Source organism: Grammomys surdaster, unplaced genomic scaffold (assembly GCF_004785775.1).
Source record: "Grammomys surdaster isolate TR1022 unplaced genomic scaffold, NIH_TR_1.0 98, whole genome shotgun sequence".
In the NCBI taxonomy this organism is placed as follows: domain Eukaryota; kingdom Metazoa; phylum Chordata; class Mammalia; order Rodentia; family Muridae; genus Grammomys; species Grammomys surdaster.
In genome coordinates this window covers 2,658,513-2,683,165 of record NW_021604577.1, presented here as the reverse complement: position 1 = coordinate 2,683,165, position 24,653 = coordinate 2,658,513, and positions in this window count along the sequence as shown.

The following is a 24,653-nucleotide window of genomic DNA, read 5'->3' as shown; positions in this document are numbered from 1 at the left end:
GAATTAATAAAACATTAAAGGAATCCCCTTTACAAAGGATAAAATATATTTTGTAGAGACAGTCTCTTAACATTAGAGATAGTTTATCAACATTGGTTATGCCATGTTTTCATGTTGCCATTTTCCAAAATGGACTATGTTTTCTGAGTCTTTCTAATATGTGTTTTTCCACCATAAACCATTAGATTCTGTTTGACAGCAGGGACTTAAATATATAAAATACATCACAAAATAAGTGTTAGTAAATCTTTGTATTTCATGTTGCTTTATAGTTTCCATTTATTATTTTATAAGATCATATCATTTTAGATTAGTATTATTTTCCCTTTCACTTGTTTAAACAGTGGAAATTACAATTTATTTCTCTATTCTATACTCATTTACAAAAAGGGCTGGTGTGCCTCAGAGGTAAAGATCACTAACTAGTCTTTTAAAAGCTGTAGGTTGGATGTTTCAGTTTTCCATAACTCAGGCTCCAGGAGACCTTTCAGCCTCTCCGGTTCACACCGGCCACTGTATTGAATGGCATTAACAACACACACATACACACACAGGCATACACATACACAAAAATTAAATATAAGAATATTATAAAAAGTCTAAAATTTGTTTTTAAAAAGTTACACTTTACCTGATACACAAAAACAGAAAATTGCAAACATCAGTGGGCTGTCAAATTTTAATAAACATTATATATATATATATATAAAATTAAAGCATGATAAATATATCTAACTCCTTAAACATTTTTCACATTTTATGGAAAAAGTTTCAAAATCTCTTCTATTTTGAAATCCACTGATGTGTATAGTCTATTTACTGTGAGATAGCAAAAGCCCTGCTGATAAACCCACTAACCACATTGTCCAGGAGACAATGGAGTCTTTTAAGAATATTTTATTTTGTAAAAAAACAAAACCACTCAAACAAAAAACATCAAAAAACCTACTGTCATGATTTATGAAATCACCTAAAAAGTTTGAAGTTCTAATTTTTTATGACATTTTACTTTTATTAATTTTTACCATAACATTATTAATTTCATTTTCATTATTTCCTGCAAATTCTTCTATTTTTAGTTTTAGTCTTATTTTCTTTGTTAGATAAATGGCTGTAAATTTATCGAAGTCTTGATTTTCACATTTTAAATTTTGTTGAATGACTTTATTTTCTGTCTATTTGTTATTTTTAATTTTGTACACTTATTTAAGAAAAAGTAAATAATGCAATTATTTACATTAAAATTACACAAATATTATGTCTGTTGGGTTTTAAAACAATAGATTTATTTGTTGCTCTCCCTCTGGGGCCTCAAACCCTTTCAGCTCCTTCAGTCTTCTTTCTCACTCCTCCATTGGGAACCCCATGATCAGTTCAATGGTTAGCTGTGAGCATCTGCCTCTGTATATATCAGACTCTGGGAGACCTCTAAGGAAAAAGCTATATCAGGTTCCTGTCAGCATGTACTTCCTGGCATCCACATCAGTGTCTACGTTTGGCGTTGTTGGGCATAGGTGGGAGAAGAGATCCTTGGTCCAGTGAAGAATGTCGGATGCTCCAGTGGGTGGGGAGGTGGGAGTGGGAGTGTGGGTGAGGAACATTCTCATAGAAGCAGGAGGAGGGGGGATGGGATAGGGGGTTCCTGGGTGTGTGTGCGGGAAATGGGGAAACGGGATTACATCTGAAATGTAAATAAAATATCCAACAAAAAATAATAAAAAAAACGAATAGATTTAAGGATGTTAACTTTAAAACCTTACTTTTCCACCTAATATCTACAAATATTTGCCCAGGGCCAACAATACAATTATTGGGAAAGTATTTAATAAGGCAACATCTGCCCAAGTTAAGTAGACACGTTCTAGTTATTTTAGGACTTCTCAGAAAACCCATACCATACAGAGTATAGTCAACGAGAGGGCCCAGAGTGCTGTGTGTCTTGTGGTTGCACCCTGAACGGTTGTGGGTAGCTCAGTGTTTTTGACATTTCACCTTTTACATAAAAGCTGTGGGTTTTATACAAGGAGTACTCAGGCTTTCCCCTCACCCGAAGGCATATTAGGAACCACAATGAAGGCGCAACAGTCCTGCTGACAATCACTGGACACATTAGTAATGGAGATGTATTGTCCATTTGGCAGGGCCTCCAGATCCCTGACAAAAAGACATTTCTCAAAATCACGGGTCGTAGCACAACCCAAGCTGCTTCTCTTACTCCAAGTAAGCATAAAAGGATACACATTCTGCTATCTTCCCATGAAGCATCACGGTAGGCCATCCAGCCGTCTTCAAACTGTTCTGATGGTATCTTTCTCCTAGCCTTTGACTGTGGGATATCCCCATCCTCGTGTTCTGGCTGAGCAGTTGCTATTAAAACACTAACCACCACTTAATTTTCTCTACTTCCCTGGCAGCCAGGAAGAGAAACTTAACGAATGGTTATGGTTCTTCATGAATTCAGCTCAATTTGGTTTTATGCTAAATGCAAAATTCTGCCTTAGTAGCTATGAGCTTTCTGAGGGTGGTGTTAAATAGCATTCAGTCCTTATGATTATCCCTACTTAAGATTAAAAAAAAAAGCCTCACAATTCCAAAATGCTTTGATTTTTATCTTCTGCTAAGTATTTATTTTCAGAGCTTTGCATAAGCTCACCAACAGTTTCCAGTTTTTCCTATCTATCTATCTATCTATCTATCTATCTATCTATCTATCTATTATCTATCTATCTAGCATTCATTTCACATCCCAATATCAGCCCACCTTTCCTCCTAGTATCCCTTATGCCCAGTTTTTCTTATTTTTAACTTTATTTAATCTTTTTTTTTACACTCCAGATTTTATCCCCCTCCTAGTCCACCCTCTGACTGTTCCACATCCCATATTTCCTCCCCACACCCTGTCTCCACAAGGATATCTCCACCTCCTGTCCCTCACCCCACCAGACCTCTCCACTGCCAGTGGCCTCCAGTCTCTTGAGGGTTAGGTGCATCTTCTCTGACTGAACCCAGACCCGGCAGGCCTTTGCTGTATATGTGTTGGAGGCCTCATATCAGCTGGTGTAGTATGTTGCCTGGTTGGTGGTCCAGTGTCTATGAGATCTTGGGGGTCCAGGTTAATTGAGACTGCTGGTCTTCCTACAGGGTCGCCCTCTTTCTGAGCTTCTTCCAACTTTTCGCTAATTCAACTACAGGTGTCAGCAGCTTCTGTTCATTTGTTGTGTGTAAATATCTGCATCTGACTCTTTCAACTGCTTGCTGGGTCTTTCAGAGGTCTTTCATGATAGGTCCCCTTTTGTGAAGACTCCATAGCCTCAGTAATAGTGTCAGGTCTTGGGGCCTCCCCTTGAGCTGGATCTCACTTTGGGCCTGTCACTGGACCTTCTTTCCCTCAGGCTGTTCTCCATTTTTGTCCTTGAAGTTCTTTCAGACAAGAACAATTATGGGTCAGAGTTTTGACTGTAGGATGGCAGCCTCATTTCTCACTTGATGCCCTGCCTTTCTGCTGTAGGTGGGCTCTACAAGTTCCCTCTCTCCACTATAGGGCATTTCATCTAAGGTCCCTCCCTCTGAATCCTGAGAGTCTCTCATCTCCCAGGTCTCTGGTACATTCTGGAGGGTCTGTCCACCTCCTACATTCCGAGGTTGTCTGTTTCCATTCTTTCTGCTGGCCCTCATGGCTTCAGCCCTTTTCTTAAGACACTGATGAGGCTAATTAAAAAAACATACTCAATGTAAGATTTTAAGAAATTTTATGAGACTAAATGTAGAAAATGCCACGAAGAAAACTTTTCTTAAACGTTCACGTAATAAATACTTAAATGTCATAGTATTTTATTGAGAGACAGTTGAGAAATGATGTATATAATTTTAATTACTCTATGGACACAAAAGCTATAAAAATCTCCATCAATTTAAAATTTCACATACAGTAAAAGTTTACATACAATGTAGTAAAATAAATAATATTACTACATGGTAGAATTTTGTCTTTACCTTTATACTAATAATTCTAATATTATGCTGACATGACTGATTTTATAGATGGCTACAATTTTTTAAAGGCCTTTCATTATTTCCACTGTACTTACAATAAAATTCTACTCACAACTTGTGCTGTACAAACTCTCATACTGTGGACTGACAGGGGCTAAAACCTTAGTCAACTTTCACGGGAATTTTAGAAGATAATTAATTTTCTGTGTCTTTCATGTTTACAAAACTGAAGGTTGAAGATGAAAGATATTCTGTATTATTATTATTATCATCATCATCAACAACAACAACAACAACAACACATTGACTCTAAGTAGATTACTCAAATTTGGCAGTTTCTCCATAGAAACCACAATTTCAAGTTTCACTCATGATGTTTAGAGTTCTTACAATCCTGGTGGCATTTGATCATAAGCTGTTTTTTCCACATTGCAGAAAATATGAGCACCAGTTCCTTCTGGTCTCTTCTACTCCCTTTTTCTTCAACATACCTAGTCCACTAATTTGCATTATATTTCAATTTTGGCCCAACCTGTTTTTTTCTCTCTCTTTCTCTTCATTCTATATTCTATCAACATCACTAGTCTATTTTTGATAACTATGAAAAATACTGTATAGTTGTCAACTTCCATGGAAAGAAGATTAATTAGCTCACAATTTTGGACACCTATGGCCATGGTCTTTATATTAGCTCTGCTCTGATACAGGTCTAATGGCTTGTATCATCGTGATGACAAGAACCTTTGAAGGGGAATAAAGGCCATAGAGCAACACAAGCACCTAGAGAGCCTGAAAAGGGGCCAGGGATAATCCCCAACTAGGTGGAACCTTTTTAAAAAGTACCATTATTATGTAACATTGCCACAGTTAATACTGGGATCCCAATATGTATAACTGTAGAAAATACATTTCAATACCCATCTACAGCATCTTTATTTTCCAAGGTTTATGTTCTTCTTGCAATGTAGCATATAATCACTTAATATCTAATAGTCACAATGCATTTCTAGCTTCTAGAATTATTTAAAATTCCATGTTCAAAAGCTGAATCTCTATACAGAATTTCTGTTCTGTTTTGAACCTGAAAATTATAAATAGTTTGTCTCCTTCCAATGCAGAAAAAAAAAAAACGCAGATAAGCTTAAATAGTCTATTCAAATGTGAGACACAAGAAAGAGGAAAGGAGTATTGTGCATAGCAAGCCTGAAATCCAACATACAGCTCCAACATGGTGTGGAGGGATGGGACAATGTCTTGGACATCCCTCCTATTCATGGCCATCCACTCAGGCTAGCTTTGAATTATGACTGATTTTGTAGACAACGTATGTTGCTAGTAATTCCCTATTCATTTGTTACCTTTAAGGCTCCATCTTCACAGTTCCTCTAGGCAAAGCTCTTCAGGAGCTTTCCACAGGATTTCTGCCTCCTAGACATTCCTTTAGAATTCCACAAGAAGCTATGATAAGCTCCATCTTGCATGTCTTTAAGACAAGAATTATGTAGATGTCAAGTTTTACAGTGAGCTCACGTGTTACCTAGGACTTCTTCAGCTATGGCTTTAGTATAAAATCATGGAGCATTTGGCTGCTGGAAAATGGAATTGTTAGTGTCTTTGGAAAGTACATGGAATACGTACCTGAAACTTTTTTTTTTCTGGAAGGCCTGAGACTGTGATGGATGAGGGAAATATGGAGGGAGATTTTTGAAAAGATCTCAGGACTTCTTTATCATGTTCTTAATGAAAAGAACTGACTCCTTTTACTCACTTGCTTTTTTAAAGTATGTGTGTTGTGAATGGTCTATCTACATGAATATGAGGGTGAGTATTCCAGAGAAGGACATCCAGTGGTTCCCTCTATGGATGTTGACCTATTTACCTTGGGAAAGAGTCTCTCAATGAAACAGATGCTAGATATTTGGGCTAGGCTGGCTAGCTAGGAACCTGTCCACTCTCTGTTCCTCATTGATGAAGTTATAGGCATGCGCTTAGCCAAGCATAGCTTTTCACATGTGTTATGGATTAAAACTCAGTTGTTCATCCATATGGACCAAGTGCTCTAATCCAGCAAGCTCATCCCAAATCTTTCAAATCCATTAACTCTGCCAATGGTACCTCTCTATCCTCAGATGTAGTTATAATTACAACCCCATTCTAGAGTACTAAACTTCAAGTTACCATAGAAAAATATTGGAGGTTGGTTAACCTAATTTAATTTTCATTTATTTTTGATTTGTGTATATTGATGTTTTGCTTGTATGTATACTTGTATATTATGTGCATGCATTGTCCTCAGAAGCCATAATATAGTGTTTTATCTCCTAGAACTGGAGTTACAGGTTGTTATAATCAGTAAATGGATGCTAGAAATTTAATTCTGGTCCTCTGGAGGAGCAGAAAGTGCTCTTACATGCCAAGTCATCGCTATAATCCAAAGTAAAACTTCAAAAACATTTGCATTGAGATTATAGTTCTGGAACTTCCAGGGCCTGAGGCCAACATTGGTTCAACTCCGGAAAATACCTTATGGTAGATGGTGATAGAATCAAAGGAGCATGGGAAGATGTAACTTAGCAATTAGGAAGCTATAAACCTCAAGGCAGAAGTGTAATGACCTAACAGTAGATCCCACCAATAAAATCATGATATTGACACACTGAAGACCAAGGAACATTTCTTTTGGAACACTTTCAAATGACATCCATTCTTCCCGCAGGGTAATCATCCTGATGTCTAGAGGTTTATGTATTTTATAACAAGTTTGGGCTATCCATATAATTATAAAAAAAAAAAAACTTGTGGGATTTTGTTTCTTAATTTCTTTGTTTTGTTATTGTAGAAGGCAGGAGCTTCTTGTATTTTCAAATTCAAAGCCACTAAGAAGTATGATTGTGATTTTTTCTTGTATGTACTTTATTTTTCATAATTGTTGCTTGGCTTTATTAAATTATACTCCTGGAAGAAGTACTTTGTAATAAACGGCTAGCTTGAGCTTTTTCTCACAAATGTCTCCTCATAATAAACAAAATACTAGAACAGACCCCAGGGATCACTGATCCTTTGCTTGACTCTAAAGATAGAGTCATGGTTACAAACATGGGACATGATGTGAAATGGCAGCTTTCCACTTATGTGAGGATCAACAGGGCCATCAGACCCACAACTGCTAAGGGAAAGTCAGGCTGCAAAAAGAGTTGAACTCATTCCAGGAACATGTCTGGGGAAATTAATAATTCAGTTAGAGCTAGAATGAGAAAAATTTAATATGTGGGAAAGTGCAATCTTTATGAAAATTGTAAAAAAGTAAAATGCCAGATTTTGGAGTTGAAGCAGCAATGAATTAGGGTCAAGAATTATAGCTTTATATCTTTATGTTTCACATTTAGTATTTATTGAGAGAATATTAGCCTTGGAAATTTAGTATAACTTTTAATACTTTAATCTGTAGTTTTCTCATCTCAGTAGTGGCAGCTGAAACTGCTTAAGGAAAAAAGTAATTTGATATATAAAAGGATATTTTGTGTATATAGATATTGACATATTTATGCACACACACAGTGTACATAAAATTAATATCCCCAGGTGCTGCTACAGCTGCAGGTATCATTACCATGCTGATCTCTACTACAAATGGTACTGTATTTGGTACTGATCTACTTGCACAACAAAACATATGAAAGAGGTTGAAATTTTTGACAATCCTTCCACACTCCAAAGTTCATGATCAATATATTGTATCTCATTGTAATTGCTGGAATTGTCTATGTTCTGAAAAGAAAAAAAAAAAACGGTCTCTTAAAATTCTTGCTGAGATCTTAGATCTCTGGTTCTTACGTTCACATTAAAATTGTTTCCTATTCATCACTTAGCAGAGTACATTACTTTCTCTGTGATACAATATTGACAGAAACAAGTCATTTTCTTTCAACTCTGATAGTCCACGTATGTACAAAGAAAGATATCTGTGATAAAAACAAACAAAAAAACCAAAGGTAAACCTCAACTATTCTACACTTAAAGGATTCTCAGAGGATTCTTTATCTTCATAATTTCCCTAAAATCAATGATTCCATTTTCTAGTTATTGAATTCTGGAAATACAGGAAGTAGGTGCTTGCTTATTCAGTAGGCATGAAAATCTGTTTCTCATGACTAGGGCATTTTTTTTTCCATTTGATATCAGACTTAGATACAAAAGGGTTAGAATTCCCTTTGTCATGTATTTATTGCCCATTTCAAGGACAGAAATAATGTACTAGTTGGGTTGAAGAACTCAGAAAAATTATTAGAATTGTTGTTCTCTTTGTAATTTTGATGATGTAAATAAAACAGGGGTGATAATGGAGAGAACTTGGCATGGAGTGTTTGTTTTTACCATTGGGATGTATTTACACTGACCTTTAAAAATACTCTCCCCAGAGATATAAACAAAGGAACTGAAAATTCTGGTTTTGCTTCTAAGATACATCTACTAAAATATAAGTAGAGGAAGATGTAAATATAAAGGGCATTAATAGAAATCAAAATATGAAAGTTATATATGTAAATTTCGTATTACATATACTGAAAAGGTAAATATACTACACAGGTATAGGTACGTTCTATTAAAAATCCAATATTTTCTCATTTACTGTGAGTACATGTTCTTTTGGTCAAAAGTAATATACTTTCTATATCACCTACATAGGGACAGTTTCTTCCTACTGAAATGACAGATAAGCTCCTACAGAAAAACCTATGGCAGCCATTGGTAATATCTTCAAATTTTGAAGGCAGATAACTTTTATAGCAGTGAGAATGAATGAGTTAATTTTCCTTTAGAAGAAGGACAATACATACCTCCCTTAAAAAAATAAAGTTATATTCTCCTTGAGGTATTAGTTAACTTGTTATTCACAGTTGAGAAGCTGTGTAGTTTCACACACACTGAGCAGCAGAGTCAAATTATAGAATCAGAATACAATGGCATAAAGCTTAAAAGTTGCTAAGGAGGAGAATGTTGGATTCCCCAGGTTTTAGTTGGTTTCTCTCACAGAAGTGTTGATCTGTCACCATTGCAGATGATGAAGAGAGTTTTAGCAAAGCTATAACTGGAATAAAGAAGATCTAGCTTCCTCTCTTTAAACTGAGGTATTTTCTTAAAAAGTTATTGCCTTTCGCATGTTTGTTTTATAAGTAGGCATAATAAAATAGGAATCTTTGTTAGAGGAATATGTCAGACAGACTCTGTGAGGAGGCCTCCAAAGACTCACTGAATGAAAACAGGAGCAAAACCTGAGATTTCAAGAAATTAAATCCTCTACACAGTGAAGAAAATAGTTACCAGAGAAAAGAGAAGGAATATAGAATGATAAACAACCTTTATGAGCCCATTACCTGATAGGGGCTAAAATCTATAATATATAAATAAAACTCCTGAAGTGTTAAATAGCAGAAATGCTCCAACAGATCCAGTCAATCAGTGCATAAATCTTCATCTATTTGATAGTAAAAGAGTGGTTCCTTTTATGATAACATGAGGTGCTTGTTTTAATTCTTTTCATCTTTTGTTAGGTTTATTTGTTTTTGTTTGTTTATATTTATCTATCTATTTATTTATTTATTTATTTATTTATTTAAAAATGTCTCTTAAACAACCCAAGCTGACCTTGAACTCACTAGATTACCAAGGATGATATAGTCGTTTCAATAAAAATAGCCCTCATGAGTTCATAGCGAGTGGTGCTAATAGAAGGTGTGGCCTTGTTGAAGTAGTTGTGGTTTTCTTGGAGGAGATATGTCACTAGAGGTTGGACTTCAAGGTCTCAGATGACAAGCCAAACATTCTGTCTCATTCTATCTTCCTGCTGCCTTCCCAACTGGATGTAGATTCTCAGCTATCCCTCTAGCACCATGTCTGCCTACCTGCCAGCATGGTTCCCACTATGATGATAATTAACTAAATCTCTGAAACTGTAAGCTAGCCCCAGTTAAATGTTTTCTTTTATCAAAGTTGGCATGATCACAATGCCTATTTACAACAATAGAAACCCAAATTAAGACAGTTGGCCTTGAATTATTATCACATTTTCACCCTCAGAGTGCTGGTATGCAGATAGGGACTAACATATGCTACCATACTTGAATGTGATGTTTTTAAAATATATCTGAAGCTTTTCTCAAGATTGGTTTTCTATAGCTATTTTTTAAAATTGAGCATATTACATAAATATACAGCAGAATATCTATCAGGCAAGACTTGTGACCTGGTAAATTAATTAAGGATACAGCACCAGGGCACATGAGAAAAGCTTCTAAAGTTCATCCTCTCTTTGACCATCTTTGTTTTATTTTTCATCAACCCATCATGACGAAGTATCATAGGAAATCAAATAGTTTGCTGCCAAGTGAAGTAGGTAAGTTTGTGAGATTTCGAGAACACGGAAGATGCCAATAGGAAGCTCTGAGACTAAGGCTCAACATCTTCATGAAAAGTATTTAGAAACTTTCATATTATTCTAAATGTCATTAGGAATAACCAAATTTATCAGATTCCCCATTAGTAGTGGGGTAATTTAAAACACCACTAGCCAGATTTTTAACAATAGCTTAAAATTTACTATGAGTAGAAATCTTAGACAGAGTGTCAAGAAAGAAGTAGAACAAACCATTAATAGTAGAGACAGAGGAAGGTATAGTCATTATTTAATTGAAAGAGAGCTACAGAACTAAATTTAATTAAGTGCAGGAATGTAGAATTTATCTAAATGCACTTGTAGATAAACAATGCTTCAGAATATATCAGATAATATTTATAGAGTTTTGCCTTTGAAAGGAAGAACTGTTTTGTACTTTAGTGAGAAGGAAAATTCAAGGAGAAGAAGAACACCACACAACAAATGCATTCTTATTAAATTATTAATTAACAATCCCACCTCTGATATCTATTACATTGGTTTGAAGAAGCTAATTGCTTTAGATCTTGTGGTGTGTTCTTGCTTTAGAGAAAACTTTGTGAAAGGAGAAAGCTTCTTAGGGGAACCAGGCACCTTAAGCTAAATACACTAATTTCACAGCTGATGACTTGAATAATCTAAATGGGCTTTGTGTGACAGACTCTTGTGAAACATTTCAAGGACTGAAATAACCTAAAATATATTTCCTGGAGGCAACCTGTCAGTCTCCTGGTTTTGCCTGGCTGTAATATACATAATGAATTTGATAACCCGAAACATAGGGTTGATATGATACATGAAACAAAATGTCCCTAAATGTATTGAAAAATGAGAAGGAAGCACACATCCCTCACTACTGTGTCTCCTTTTCTAAAGACACATGTACTGACAGGATGGCATGCTTTCTCTAGTTTACCAGTGTTGCACGCCTTAGTCCATTTTCATAATGCATACCAGCACACAAGCAATTTGGGTTGGTCTAATTTAGTAGTTCTCAACCTTCCTAATGCTGTAAGTACTCCTTTAAAATGTTTCATGCTGTGGTGAACCCCAACGATAAAATTATTTCATTTCTAATTCCAAACTGTAATTTGGCTATGATTACAAATTATAATATAAATGTCTGTGTTTTGTGATGATTTTAGGAGATTCCCTATTAAAGGCTCATTCAACCTCTAGGGATCACGACCCACAGTTTGAGAACCACTGATCTAAATATTCATTTAAAAGTTCCATTTTACCTTATTTCCAACATTCCCACTATATCTTGTTCCATTTGAGCCATGTACACCAAGTAATAAAATGGTGCATGACTATGAAGGACATGTAATACTAGTAGACAGAGATGATACATATACACATATACATAAGGTAAAAAATAGACCTTAAAGTTTAAAGTACTATATTTATGACATTACATTTTCTATATAGGTAAATATAAGTCTATAGATAAATGCCTTGAATTTATATGTTTTTATCATTGGGTATGTTCTTGTCTGAAGAAAGGATTTTTTCCCCTCTAAAATCTACAAGCATGCTTTATCTCCATTTGATACTTTCCAAAATTAAAAAGCATAGCACTGATATGCCACGAACTTGAAGTGTTTTGTGCCGGAAGGGTTAGTCGTTTTTTTGGATGTGATAATTGCAACACTACCATAATTTGTTCTCACTGTTTTGTCCAAAACAAATTTAAATAAAAATAACAAGTATAAAGGATTAGCTTTGAAAAGTATAAAGTCACAGGAGAATATGAAATTTGTATGTAAGTAAATCCTTGAGAAAAGATGGAATTTCCCCAGAGTTTTAGAAGAATTCGAGGGTGAAATTGTTAGCTAAAATGTGTGATATTTTTCTAAGAAAGCCACAGTGCCAGGTACAAAAGCTTTCCAATATCACTAGCATCTAAAAGACACCTTGTGAGTACAAATGTTAAGACTGGAGTCTTTGATGCCCAAATCGATGGACTATATCTTAGTCTTTTTATTTATGAATTAATTCTTCAATTTAAATAATGCTTTATATATTTTTCTTCCAAAGATTATGAAATATTTTTCCTGTGGGGAGATTATTGTTGATTTTTAACCTTCAATGAATAATAATTTACTATGTCTAGATGCCAATGATAGTAATAAGATTTCACATCAACTATAGTATCTTTAATCTTGAGCCTCATATTCATTTTCTAACATTACTAAGAAACACAGGACAAATATCAATTTCCTAATTTTAAAATAATATAAAAATATGAAAGGACAGATAATAATTGTCAAATGATGTTATTTACACACACACACACACACACACACACACACACACTGACACACACACACTCTGCAGGGAAGTAAAGCCAAAGATCCACATGTAAATAAACAGATTTCAATAAAACCGAACTACAAAGTGAGGAATTTGCTAGTTTAACTATCAAAAATAGATACAGAACTGTTACCATCTAATAGGCTTAAAGGCACTGAATTCAGACTGGGTTGTATAATACTTGACTCAGGTATACAATGCCTTGATAGTTATTTACAGAACCAAGCCCAAGCAGAAACAACCTAAAAAGTACACAAAAATATATGAACTGTCTGGTTATAGTGTAAAGCTGATTATAGCTAAAGATAAATGGATTATTGGCTAGAAACAGGTTATCATCACCTAAAGTATTCATTCATCTTATCATATGGGCTAATTTGTCTAATGATTGATTTATATTAATTTGTCATTAACAAATGAAAAATAAAATATCTCTTAAATATTTGGAACAATATTGAGTCTTAAAAGTGTATCTAAATTATAGTTATGAACTGTGCCAGTCACTGTAGATCATAATTAACAAGTATGAAACAGTTCAGGTTCCGAGGTTGCACAGGAATTAGATTAGAGGCTGTAAGAGCCTCAAAAATGCCTTTTACCTAGTGCTGTCTGAAAGGCACAAAGTGCTCCCACAAAAGAATGAGCTGGATCTACTCCAAGAAATGCTCTAGAATGGATTCTGTCTAGAGATCATCCAGTCCTTGACCCCCTTTGATTTCCCCTTATTCTAAAGAAAAAACCACCAGCATAGAAAGAGAAGGCAATCATCATTTGTTGATTGGAGTGATAAGAGAATGTAAGAGCTTTGGTCTCTTAGGAACAGACTTTTGTTACTGTCTCAAGTATGAAAACATCTCTCAGTGAAGAGGGAATCTCATTGCTCAAAATGAAATGCACAACTGGATGTGGAGATGCCCACTTGTCCTTTTAGTGTGGGGAAGGTAAATGAGGAGATGGTTTGAGGCTAACTCAGGCTGCAGAGAGACTGGATAAAATACCCTAAAACATAAAAGGGAAATGGCACGTACTCCATTATTTTGAAATTCAGCTGAAATGAGAACCATGGTGACATATAGTCAGGAAAAAAAAATAAAAACAGATTTGCAGAGGAAATTCAAGAACTTAAGAACAGGCTGGAGAATGCAGCTGATTCAGTTCTGTGACTTTTCTTGAGAGAGAAATCTAAATTTCAGCAAGTTGTTTTGTTTTCAAAACATCTGCTTTGAGTTTGCTCTCATGTGATTTTACTATTGTTTTGGTAGTTAGCACTGCTCTGGGTTTGCATATATGGAACTGTTTGTCACAGTGGGAGTAGGGACATTTAAATTTATGCCTGACTGTGACAAGAACCACACCCTGCTTTATGACAGTAGCAAGAGGGTCAAGAGGATCCAGATATCAGAATGCTTTCTACACACATAGTGTTTCCTGCTTCTTTAGTAGCAGCATGACATTTATTATAATGCTATTTAAATGCATCAAGACTCTACTTCCCAGCTTTGTATGCAAGTATGCATGAGAATGTCTACATCTAGTGTACAATGCAACTAATTGTGAGCTAATCATGTCCCATTCTAACATAGTTATCAGGCATCAAATATATGTTATCATTAGTCAGATGGCATTTAATTAATGTAAAGTTTCTATCTGATTAAATCTCAATTAAATACCCATTCAAAACAATGACATTTCCTGTGTTACTGGACAATCTTATTGCCTCACAGATGGCACATGATAAAAATATTAGCCAAATATTATAACATGACTGGTTAAACAAACTAAAGCACATCCATCTTAATCAAATACGCTGTAGATCAGAGTGCTGCAGAACATCCAACAATAAAATTACTACCATAACAGATTGGAGTTCACTGTAACATATGCTGCCAATCAAACAGAGTCTCAGTTTGTGTGTATAACAAGCATGTGCAGATGTGCAATATTCTGTGTTTGATCTTGAGCACACCCTGCTTAGTATTAAATAACAAAGTATATGGATTTGAGGAATTTGAGATTTATGAAATTGAGAATACCTAATGTCTATCTGAAGTACTCATAATAAATATGCAAGCAAATTATTGAAAAAGTTTCATAATTACTATTAAGATTCCATACCACTATTCATTAATAACCTACTAGCATCTTGCCACTTTTTGATTTGGTTTGTCAGTTTTGCTTTTATTTTCATGACAGGGTTTATCTATGTACAAGTCCTGGCTGTCCTGGAACCTAATTTTCAGATTAGTCTGGCTTGCAACTAAGAGATCTGATTACTGCCCCATCCAGCAGGGCGTTAAGCAGGGTCCGGGGAGATCACCTAAGAGAGAATGGGTGAAAAACAGCTAACACAAAGAAACATGTCTAGTCTATAAGCTGATCAAACCGTGTTTTTTACTTTTTCACACAGGGGTTATATACATAAAAAGGCAGGATGTGGGGAATGGGATGATGCAGGAGTGTAGGTGTTCAGGGGGAGGACAGATATCTTCCAGAACAGAGTGTCAGCTGGTTGAAGGTTTAGGGGATAGGTCATTATGACTCCGCCTATGATTCACTTGTCCTTATCTAAGTTGGTACTATCCACCAAGACTACCCAAGGTCTATAACAATCTACAAGACCTATGACTACTTGTTCCTATCCAGGCTGGTAAATTTCCACCAAAGCTGCCTGTTTACAATATATTATAGCTGTTTCAGTGTTTTTCCACAGAGACTCAAAACTTTGTGTTAGCAGGCATGATGTCAGGCCTATTGCTGATTTTAGTCCTATGGCTGATTTTAGGCCTTCAGTGTATAAGCAGGTTTGCCCCTGACAGACTACCACTGCCACCCTAGTGCTAGGATTAAAGGCATGTGCAACCACACCCAGCTGCATCTTTTTACTTTAGGTTTTAAATAAAATATTTGTGTCAAAGTATATCATAAATAATATTGATAATGTATTATTAGTATATATATATATGCATAGTATATACATTTTATTAGTATATATGTGTATTATATATAAGTGATATATATGTATAAATTTATTATTAGTAGCCATTTCTACTGAATAAGTTTTCATGCGTTTTACCTAAATTGTATACATACTTAACAAAATAAAAATATACTAATACTCATATTTTTCTAACGAAGAAGCATAAACAACTGATAACTTAAAATCCCTCTCAAAGTTATATTAAAATAAGTTAGTCAGAAATATTGCATTCTAATCTAGGTTGCTTGAATTTAAAGCCTGTAATTAAAGAAATACGATAGACTTCTTCCTTGAATATACTCACTCAAACTCATGACATTGGTGTTGCTTATTGAATGTTAACATTACTGTCCAGAAACTCACTTTACAGAAAAGAGTGTAAGGTGAACAAGCAAAATCATAATTAAATGACGTCTGTAATCTGGATACTAAGTATTGTCTAGAATATGAAATGGCAGTCAACATGCTTAAGTGATTAAACTCTAGCAAATGAGCTGTTGTTTGTAGAGTAACTGATCAGAACCACAGTGCGTAGAGGAATTTTAATCCAACACCGTGGTTGCTCTAGCAAGGGATCACATCCAAGGATATTCTAGGTCTATGCGATAGGGCTGAGATGTAAACACACTCTGGATTACAATGTGAGCTGACTGGAATACAGAGACACCCAAAGTACACACCTTTAATCCCTAACTATAAAAGTAAGGTTAGTTTGTAATATGGAAGCAGCCATTCTTGAAAATGATATTTAATGGGGATGAAGACAAAACAGTGAATCAAAAAAAGATTTGAATGAATGAGTCAGGGATAGGACATGTCCAAATCTCACAAAAACAGAAAAGAAAGGGAGGCTTCTTAAGAGCAGTGCAGGGAAAGAGTTGAGTTGAGTTCAGAGTAGAGTTGAGATTGGTGCACTCAGTTGAGTGAGTACAGCGCAATAAAGTTGAAGTGTTCATGCATCTGTGAATTTGTATGTGAATTCATGCAGACGGAATTGGAGCCACCGAATAAGGAGTCAGAGGCTTAGAACAGATTCTCAGAATTAGTTTGAAGCCAAGCAGAGCAATTTAATGAGAAACCAAAAGAAGCCAGTTTGAATCAGTCAGATTGGAGATGGATTTAAGTCAGAGCAGCTGAGTTGAATCAAACAGCCAGAGTTTAAAAACAGCTAGTAAAGGTGAGCTTATTCAATGGCAAGCCTCTGAGCACTATTATTATCTAGTGCATAAAAATTACTTTTACAACAGTGTGTTTAAAAACATGAAGATTTTAAGAAACTTTTTTGTCATATCCTTAGACAAATGAGTCCATTATCTTAATTAAGAAGGATCTTCATATTCACCTGATATAAAAATAACTGTAATTATACATGTGCCTATATATTCTCATATGTATTTTTAATTTAACCCAAAATATATATTTATATATTGAAATGATCAAAACTCATAAATTATGCTACTTAGTCTTTAATAGATTCTTCTTCTTCTAAGATTTTAAAGAACAAAAAAAAAAAACCATAAAAAACAAACAAAAAATACGTCCTATAATAGGATTTTGACCTGGGTGCAATTTGGTGAGTAAGTCAAGGCAGTAATTGCTGACTTTGGAGAAATAACACACTAACTAGTATAGCAGATTTCAGTTGTTTTTTTTTTTTTCAAATGCTGTAAAGGCGTGCCTCTATAATTCTATTATATAACTTTTGATACTACTATAATTGCTTTTATTTTGCTATGTTATAACATAATGCTTACAAGTAACTTATGGAAGTATATTTTGCCACATGTTTCAGTAGGATAAGTGTATAATATGATGGATAGCAGGCATGACAATAACAGATATGACAGTAGGATCAGCAGGCTGGTACACTATGTGCAACTGCACATGCAAGTGTGAAACAGAAAGCAAGTCATGAAGACTATAAACTCTCAAAGGTTGCTTCCAGTGACATTCTTCCTCCAGCAAGAACGTCTACACATAAATATTCCACAGTGTTATCAAACAGTACAACCAATCAGGGGCCCAGTGTTCAAATATGTGAGCTTATCATGTATGCTTCTCTTTCAAGCCATCAGAGATACATTGAATACTTTGTTCAGAGTCATATAATCCATGTCTTGTTGGTGAAAAATTATGTTTCCATTGTAGTTCATGTTTTAAATAACAATCTACACATTATTATTGAACATTCAAATATAATTATTATAAGCCTTTCAATTTTATAACACATTTAAAGTTTCTATATTTTTAAAATTAATATCTTGTGTACTACATAGAAATACACTTTTTACTGTGTTATTTCTCTACTAAGTGATTTTGGAAAGTTATAATTTTCTTTATTCATTTTTGAACATCCAGACTAACGTTAAGTCTAGCATTTCCTTCATAGGCATACATATTACAGGGAATGAATATATTAAACTCCAGTTCCGTTTTCTTAATATTCTATATTCTAATTAATTTTGATATCAATCCAATCATTCAAACTATTCGTCTTGTAAAAACCTCATTATTCTTTATTTTACTAGAGATAAACTCAAAGAAACTACTCACGGATATAAATGAATATCAAAAGTTTATCACTTGTTCAAGAGTCTCCCCCAACCCCAACTAGTTTCTTTCTTCTTTTGTTCACTCTAGGTGAGTCCCTGGTTTGAATCTGATTGTGAAACAAAGCATTAGCTGAATGAATTGAAGGGTTTTTTGCGATTCTGAGATTCAAAAAGGGATAAAGTCATTATCAGTATTAGTAATTAAAAAGAAATTGAAGGTACATACCACAACCTATGACTCAAGACTATATTTAGGAGAAAAGCAGTGTTCAAAATTGCAGGGAAGTTATGTCCAGAGGCTTTGAGTAGACAGTGCAAATAGCAGTGAAGTTAGTGCCTATATTGCAACACATTTTAGCCATAATCCAAAACCAAAGGTCTGTCCAATGATCCAGCAAGAATTCTTTTCCAAACATCACCAATGCATCTGATAACAGTCTTGTGTCTGCAAATGCTAAAATGCATTCTCAGTCTAGTGACAGTTTAAAGTCTCAGAGATAATCTAGTCTATCTAGTGAGCAGACAGGGTCCACTGTCTTCATGAGCCACTGAAAAAAGACACAACAACCAGGGAACATATTGAGACACAGCAAAAGCCAATTTAAGTCCTAATCATTTGTAACCTTGAGGACAGTGACATAAAAACTAGTCATGAAATAGTAAGGGGAATCTTTGCTTTCTGCTATAAATTTGTAAAGACTAGAAAAAAAGAGTTGTTTAGTCATATGCAGATACAAGTTTAATTTTACATAAGCCATGAATATTCAGCAACCATGACACATAATCTAAATTTTGAGATGCTGTAATATAAATTTTAAGAGTTTTTTTTAAAAATCAATTTCTACATTAAGGGAAAAGCATAATTTCAAATAAAATAAGCTCTATTTAATTTTTAACAGAAAATCAAACTCTAATAATCTTCTTATACATAATGATGATGTTAGAAATTCCTTTATACTAGCTGGGTTTTTCAGTCATATAAATAATGGCAATGTCTACAGTATCATTAGCATGTTGACAAGCATTTTCATCAATATAAATAAAAAAATGGGATTCTATAAGAATATGCATGCAACTAAGAGGGTTTCTGTCTTTATCAAACACTAGACAATTATCTCTTGATTTTGGAGTTAAGAATAGTTTCTTTACTACAGAAAAAAATAATGTTAATTTCCTCAAAAATTCTAAGTTTCTTCTGTCTGTAAGCACCATAGCATCAGTAATAGTGTCAGGCATTGGGACCTCCGCTTGAGATGGATCCCAAGTTGGGCTAGTCACTGGACTGCCTTTCCTTCAGTTTCTTCCCCATTTTTGTCCCTGTGGTTTATTTAGACAGAAACAATTCTGGGAAGAGTTTTTGACTGTGGGATGGCAACCCCATCCCTCCACTTGATGCCCTGTCTTTCTACTGGAGGTGGACTCTACAAGTTCCCGCTTCCCAGTGTTGGGCATTTCTTCTAAGGTATCTCCTTTTGAGAACTGAGAGTCTCCCACTTCCCAGGTCTCTGGTACTTTCTAGAGTGTACCCCCAACTCCTGCCCCCCTCCCCACAGATTGCTCCATTCATTCTGCTGATCATAAGGGCTTGTCTCCTGCCCCACTCCCATAGCTGTGTCATGTTCCTCTTTTCTCCTCCCCTCTCCCCATCACTCTCTCTCAAGTGGGATTGAAGCATCCTCACTAGGGCCCTTCTGCTTGTTAACCTTCTTGAGTTCTCTGGATTGTATCCTAGTTATTCAGTACATTTTTTGGCTACTCTCTATGTATTAGTGAGTACATACCAAGTGTATTCTTTTGGGTCTGAGTTACCTCATTCAGGATGATATTTCTGGTTTCATCTATTTGCCTGCAAAACTCATTATGTCCCTGTTCTTAATAGCTCAATAGTATTTCACTGAGTAAACAAATCACATTTTCTATATTAATTCTTTGTTTGTGGTTGACACAGATACTTATACTCAACCATTGGTCTGAAGTTGGAGACCACTCTGGTTGAATTAGGGAAAGGCTAGAAGAAGCTGAGGAGGAGGTCAACCCTGTAAAAAGACCAGCAATCTCAACTAACATGGGCTCCTGAGATCTCTCAGACACTGAGCCACTAACTAGACAACATACATGACCTGGTCCCAGGCCCCTGACACATATGTAGCAGAAGACTGCCTTGCCTGGCCTCAGTGGTAGAAGATGTGCTTAGAGACCTAGAGAGACTTGAGGCCCCAGGGAGTGGGGAGATCTGGTGGGTTTCAGACATCCTCTTCGAGAAGGAAGGAGGAGGAATGGGATGAGGAACTATGGGATGGGGGACCAGAATGGGGCCAACAGCTGGACTGTATTTTAATCTCAAAAATTTCAATAGAATTCTAATTTTGCTCTAGTTTGAGCTTTTGAATTGAAGTTAAGCTACATTAAGTAAAATTGATTTCAATATAAATATTTATTTGGTTAAAAGATAGTCTTAATATAAATAAGCTTTAGAAATATAACAAACATTTGAACATACCTTTCTTATTGATTTGTATTAGCACTTAAAATAATATGACAAGATACTTAAAATATCAGTTATCTGTATGAAATTTAACAGATCATTTACAATTTTTATGTACTCTTTAAAATACTAATAGATTAGTTACATTTTTATTCAAAATTTGTGAAAAGCATGTTATTTAATGTGGGAATTAGTACTATTATATTTTAAGTATCTGATTTTAAAACATTTAATCTTTCTCATGATAAAGAGTGAGACCTTGTTAAAACTTGAACTATAGGCAAGAGATTACTGTTTAATCATGGCACATAAGGGTTATCTTCATGATATTACTCAGTGATTTTATTACTCTTGATATGCCTTGGCCCCTGGGTAATCATTATTTCTGAACATGCAAGCTAAATGAAGTTCATTGACACAGATCTCATAATATTTCATTACAGTATCCTTTCCACTTTAATCTTTTAAAGATATCATGGCCATCTTAGTCATGTTTCTATTTAACTGTAACTCAGATTTTCCTACTAAGAGTTCTGAGAACAAAGGTGTATGTATTGTGATGTTTGTCCATCTTCACACTTTAGTTGGTATATGAACAGACCAGTATTTGAAGACTCAAAACTAGTACAACAATGCTTCAAACATTTAAAATTGTTTCATTATATTGAAGAAAACAGAAAGGGCTAAAGGGTTGACTAAGAAAAAAAAGGAGCTGCCTTTCAAAGATGTCAAGGTATAAAAAGAGGCAAGTTATAAAATTTGCTACACAAAATTGTAGCAGATAAGAAAAATGCAGTAATGTTGAAAATAGCCACTATTGTGTTTCTCACATTCTCTAACAACACATGCGTATACACATTGTATGCCTGGATCAATACATCGATTTCAGTCACCACACAATGGATACATACAATGTGAAATTTTACCAATTGGCACATGACTTTTTGATTAAAAATAAAAATGGAAACAATCTAGTGTTTTAGTTGTTTAAAAGAAATATGCCTGAATTTTAGTTTAATTATGTCTAATGTCATGAGCCATAGCGATTGTTCCCTAAGAAGTCAGTACATGAAATTCTTGACTAAGTGTTGTGATACTTATTTAATCTCTGCCTCTGGTCAAAGTCGACTATCTAAGCTGCTGCGGCTCTGCCTATCTCAGCCGCCATGTTTCTCAGCCATAGGCCACGTGCGTGCTGCAACTAGCAACTGCCAGCTAGAAAGAAACACCAGCCCTGCCACCTATGAGACTTCAGCGTGGGAGATTGCTCTGACAGTCTTCCATGCTGTCTCCAAAAGGCTGGGCATTGCTCAGATCATCCCGCCATCCACATGGGCCCAGTAGAAAGATGAGACTCTAATGCTTTTTATTTTTCCTTTTCTTTCTTTCTTTATTTTTTTTAAATCATAATTTTTACTTATTCACACACAGGTTATAAACACAAAAAGGCAGGATGTGAGGAAGGGGATGACACTGGAGCTTGGGTGTTCAGGGGGAATACGGATATCTTTCAGAACAGGGTATTGACTGGGTGAAGGTTCAGGGTACAGGTCAGTATGACTCTGCCTATGATTCACTTGTCCTTATCTAAGTTGGTATTATTTGCCAAGGCTACCTATTTACAAGGTCTATGACTACTCAGGCTGGTAAATTTCCACAAAAGCTGCCTGTTTACATTAGCTTATAGCCATTTGTTTCAATGTTTTTTCACTGAGACCCAAGACTTGGTGTTAGTTTACATGTATGACAGGCCTATTGGTGATTTTAGGCCTATGGCTGGTTTCAGGCCTTCAGTGTGTAATCAGGGCTGGCCCTGATATCTCCTCCCTTCTCTAAGTATAGAAGGGCTGTGTCAATTCTAATCTTGTGAAGGTGGGGATAGAGGCCTGACCTCCAGTAATTGAAGGGAACCTTGTAATGGCTCCGGTCCCCCTGTCATTGTCCAGTGAGGCATGAGTGCCATACCCATCGTGATGTCTTTTTCCTGGAGAGGAAATACTTTTGACATCAACCCCTATGCATTCAGGCTTATCCCTCATGGAACCCAGAAAGATATTTTTAAGTTTTATTGATATTCCCTTGCAGTGCTTAGCCTCACAGCCTAAGCAAGAATTCAGGTCGCCAGTCAGAGGGGGCCCAACCATAAATAAGATAAATAACAATTTACATCCAGGGAAGAGAAACCTCCCTGAGAATTCCCTTCTTTTTCCTTTCCAGGTAAAAATGAACCACCCGTGATGTCTGCTGTTAGAAGCTCTAATCCAGATGCTGGCCTCCGAACTTATACTACTTAGACCTTTGAAGGGCCACTGACAAGAACATCAAACAACTAGAGATTGACATCACTAATCTGAAGAAATCCCTCGTTTCACTGTCTGAAGAGACCTCCATAAGTCGCAAAGATCCTTATTGGACTTGATTTACTCTATTACAATAGAAAAGGCTGTGTACAGTTCTTGTCTGTGTACAGCCCTTAAAGAATGTTGCCTTTACATAGACAAGAAAGGGAGGGTTAAACAGAGCATGAAATAGGTCAGTGAAGACCCTGAGAAAAATCAGAGAGAGAAAGAGACAGATGAATGCTGGTACAAGAATTGGTTTTCAGCCTCTCCAAGGTTGTCAACCCTACTTCCTCCCATCTTGGGACCATTATTTAGGTTCTTTTTGCTTATTTCTGCTGGTCCCTGGGCCTCAAATAGTCTGATTAACTCTGTGAAACAACAGATAAATAATTTGGTAGCAAAGCCTATTCAATTACATTATCATAAGTTAGCTATGGAGGACCATGAGACTCAAGGTGAAGTTGTTACTTTATACAGGGTGCTCCCAAAACCCATCTCCACCCAACCTAAAAGAGGAGACTTCTGCCCCTAGACCAAGCAGAGAGGGGCCACCCAGAACCCCCTCTTACTGGCGAACTGAATTCTTGCACCTTATGCTATTACAGAAATTTCTTTGACACACCCTCAAGTTACTGTTTAATTATTTTCTTCTATGAGATTAATTCTAACAATGCAGTTTGGAAAAAATAGGTATTATTCCTCATTCATATCATGCATATTTATTGAGTTCCTAATAAGTAATTATGTCATTTTTCATAAATTTTAGTTGTCTGCAGTATTTTTCTTTAGTAATTAAAAGCACCACAGATTTGTTGTAGACTCTCATTCAAGATTCCCACTTTTCAAAGCATATTTTAATATTATTTTGTAAATATACATTTTAGTTTGAAAACTTAAATATATATATACATATATATATACATATACATATATATATGTATATGCATATATATATATATTAGATATGAATTAAATTTGTTTGTAAGCACACCATAGTATCAGTAATAGTGACAGGCCTTGGGGGCCTGCCCTTGAGCTGGATCCCAACTTGTGCTTGTCACTGGAGTTCCTTTCACTCTGTGATTAAATTAGGGAAAAGCTGGAAGAAGCTGAGGAAGAGGGCAATCCTATAGGAAGACCACCAGTGTCAACTAAACTGGACCCCCGAGATCTCTCAGACACTGAGCCACCAACCAGGCAGCATACAACAGGTGATATGAGGCCTGCAACACATATAAATCAGAGGACTGCCTGGTCTGGACTCAGTCAGAGAAGATGTACCTAACCCTCAAGAGACTTGAGGCCCCTGGGAGTGGAGAGGTTTGGTAGGGTGTGGGTGGTGGGTAGGGACATCCTCTTGGAGACAGCAGGGTAGCAGAGGAGGTATGGGATGTAGAACAGGATGCAGACCAGGAGGGAGATAAAGACTGTACTGTAACAAAAGATTAAAGAATAGAAAGGAAGAAAGAAAGAAAGAAAGAAAGAAAGAAAGAAAGAAAGAAAGAAAGAAAGAAGGAAGGAAGGAAGGAAGGAAGGAAGGAAGGAAGGAAGGAAG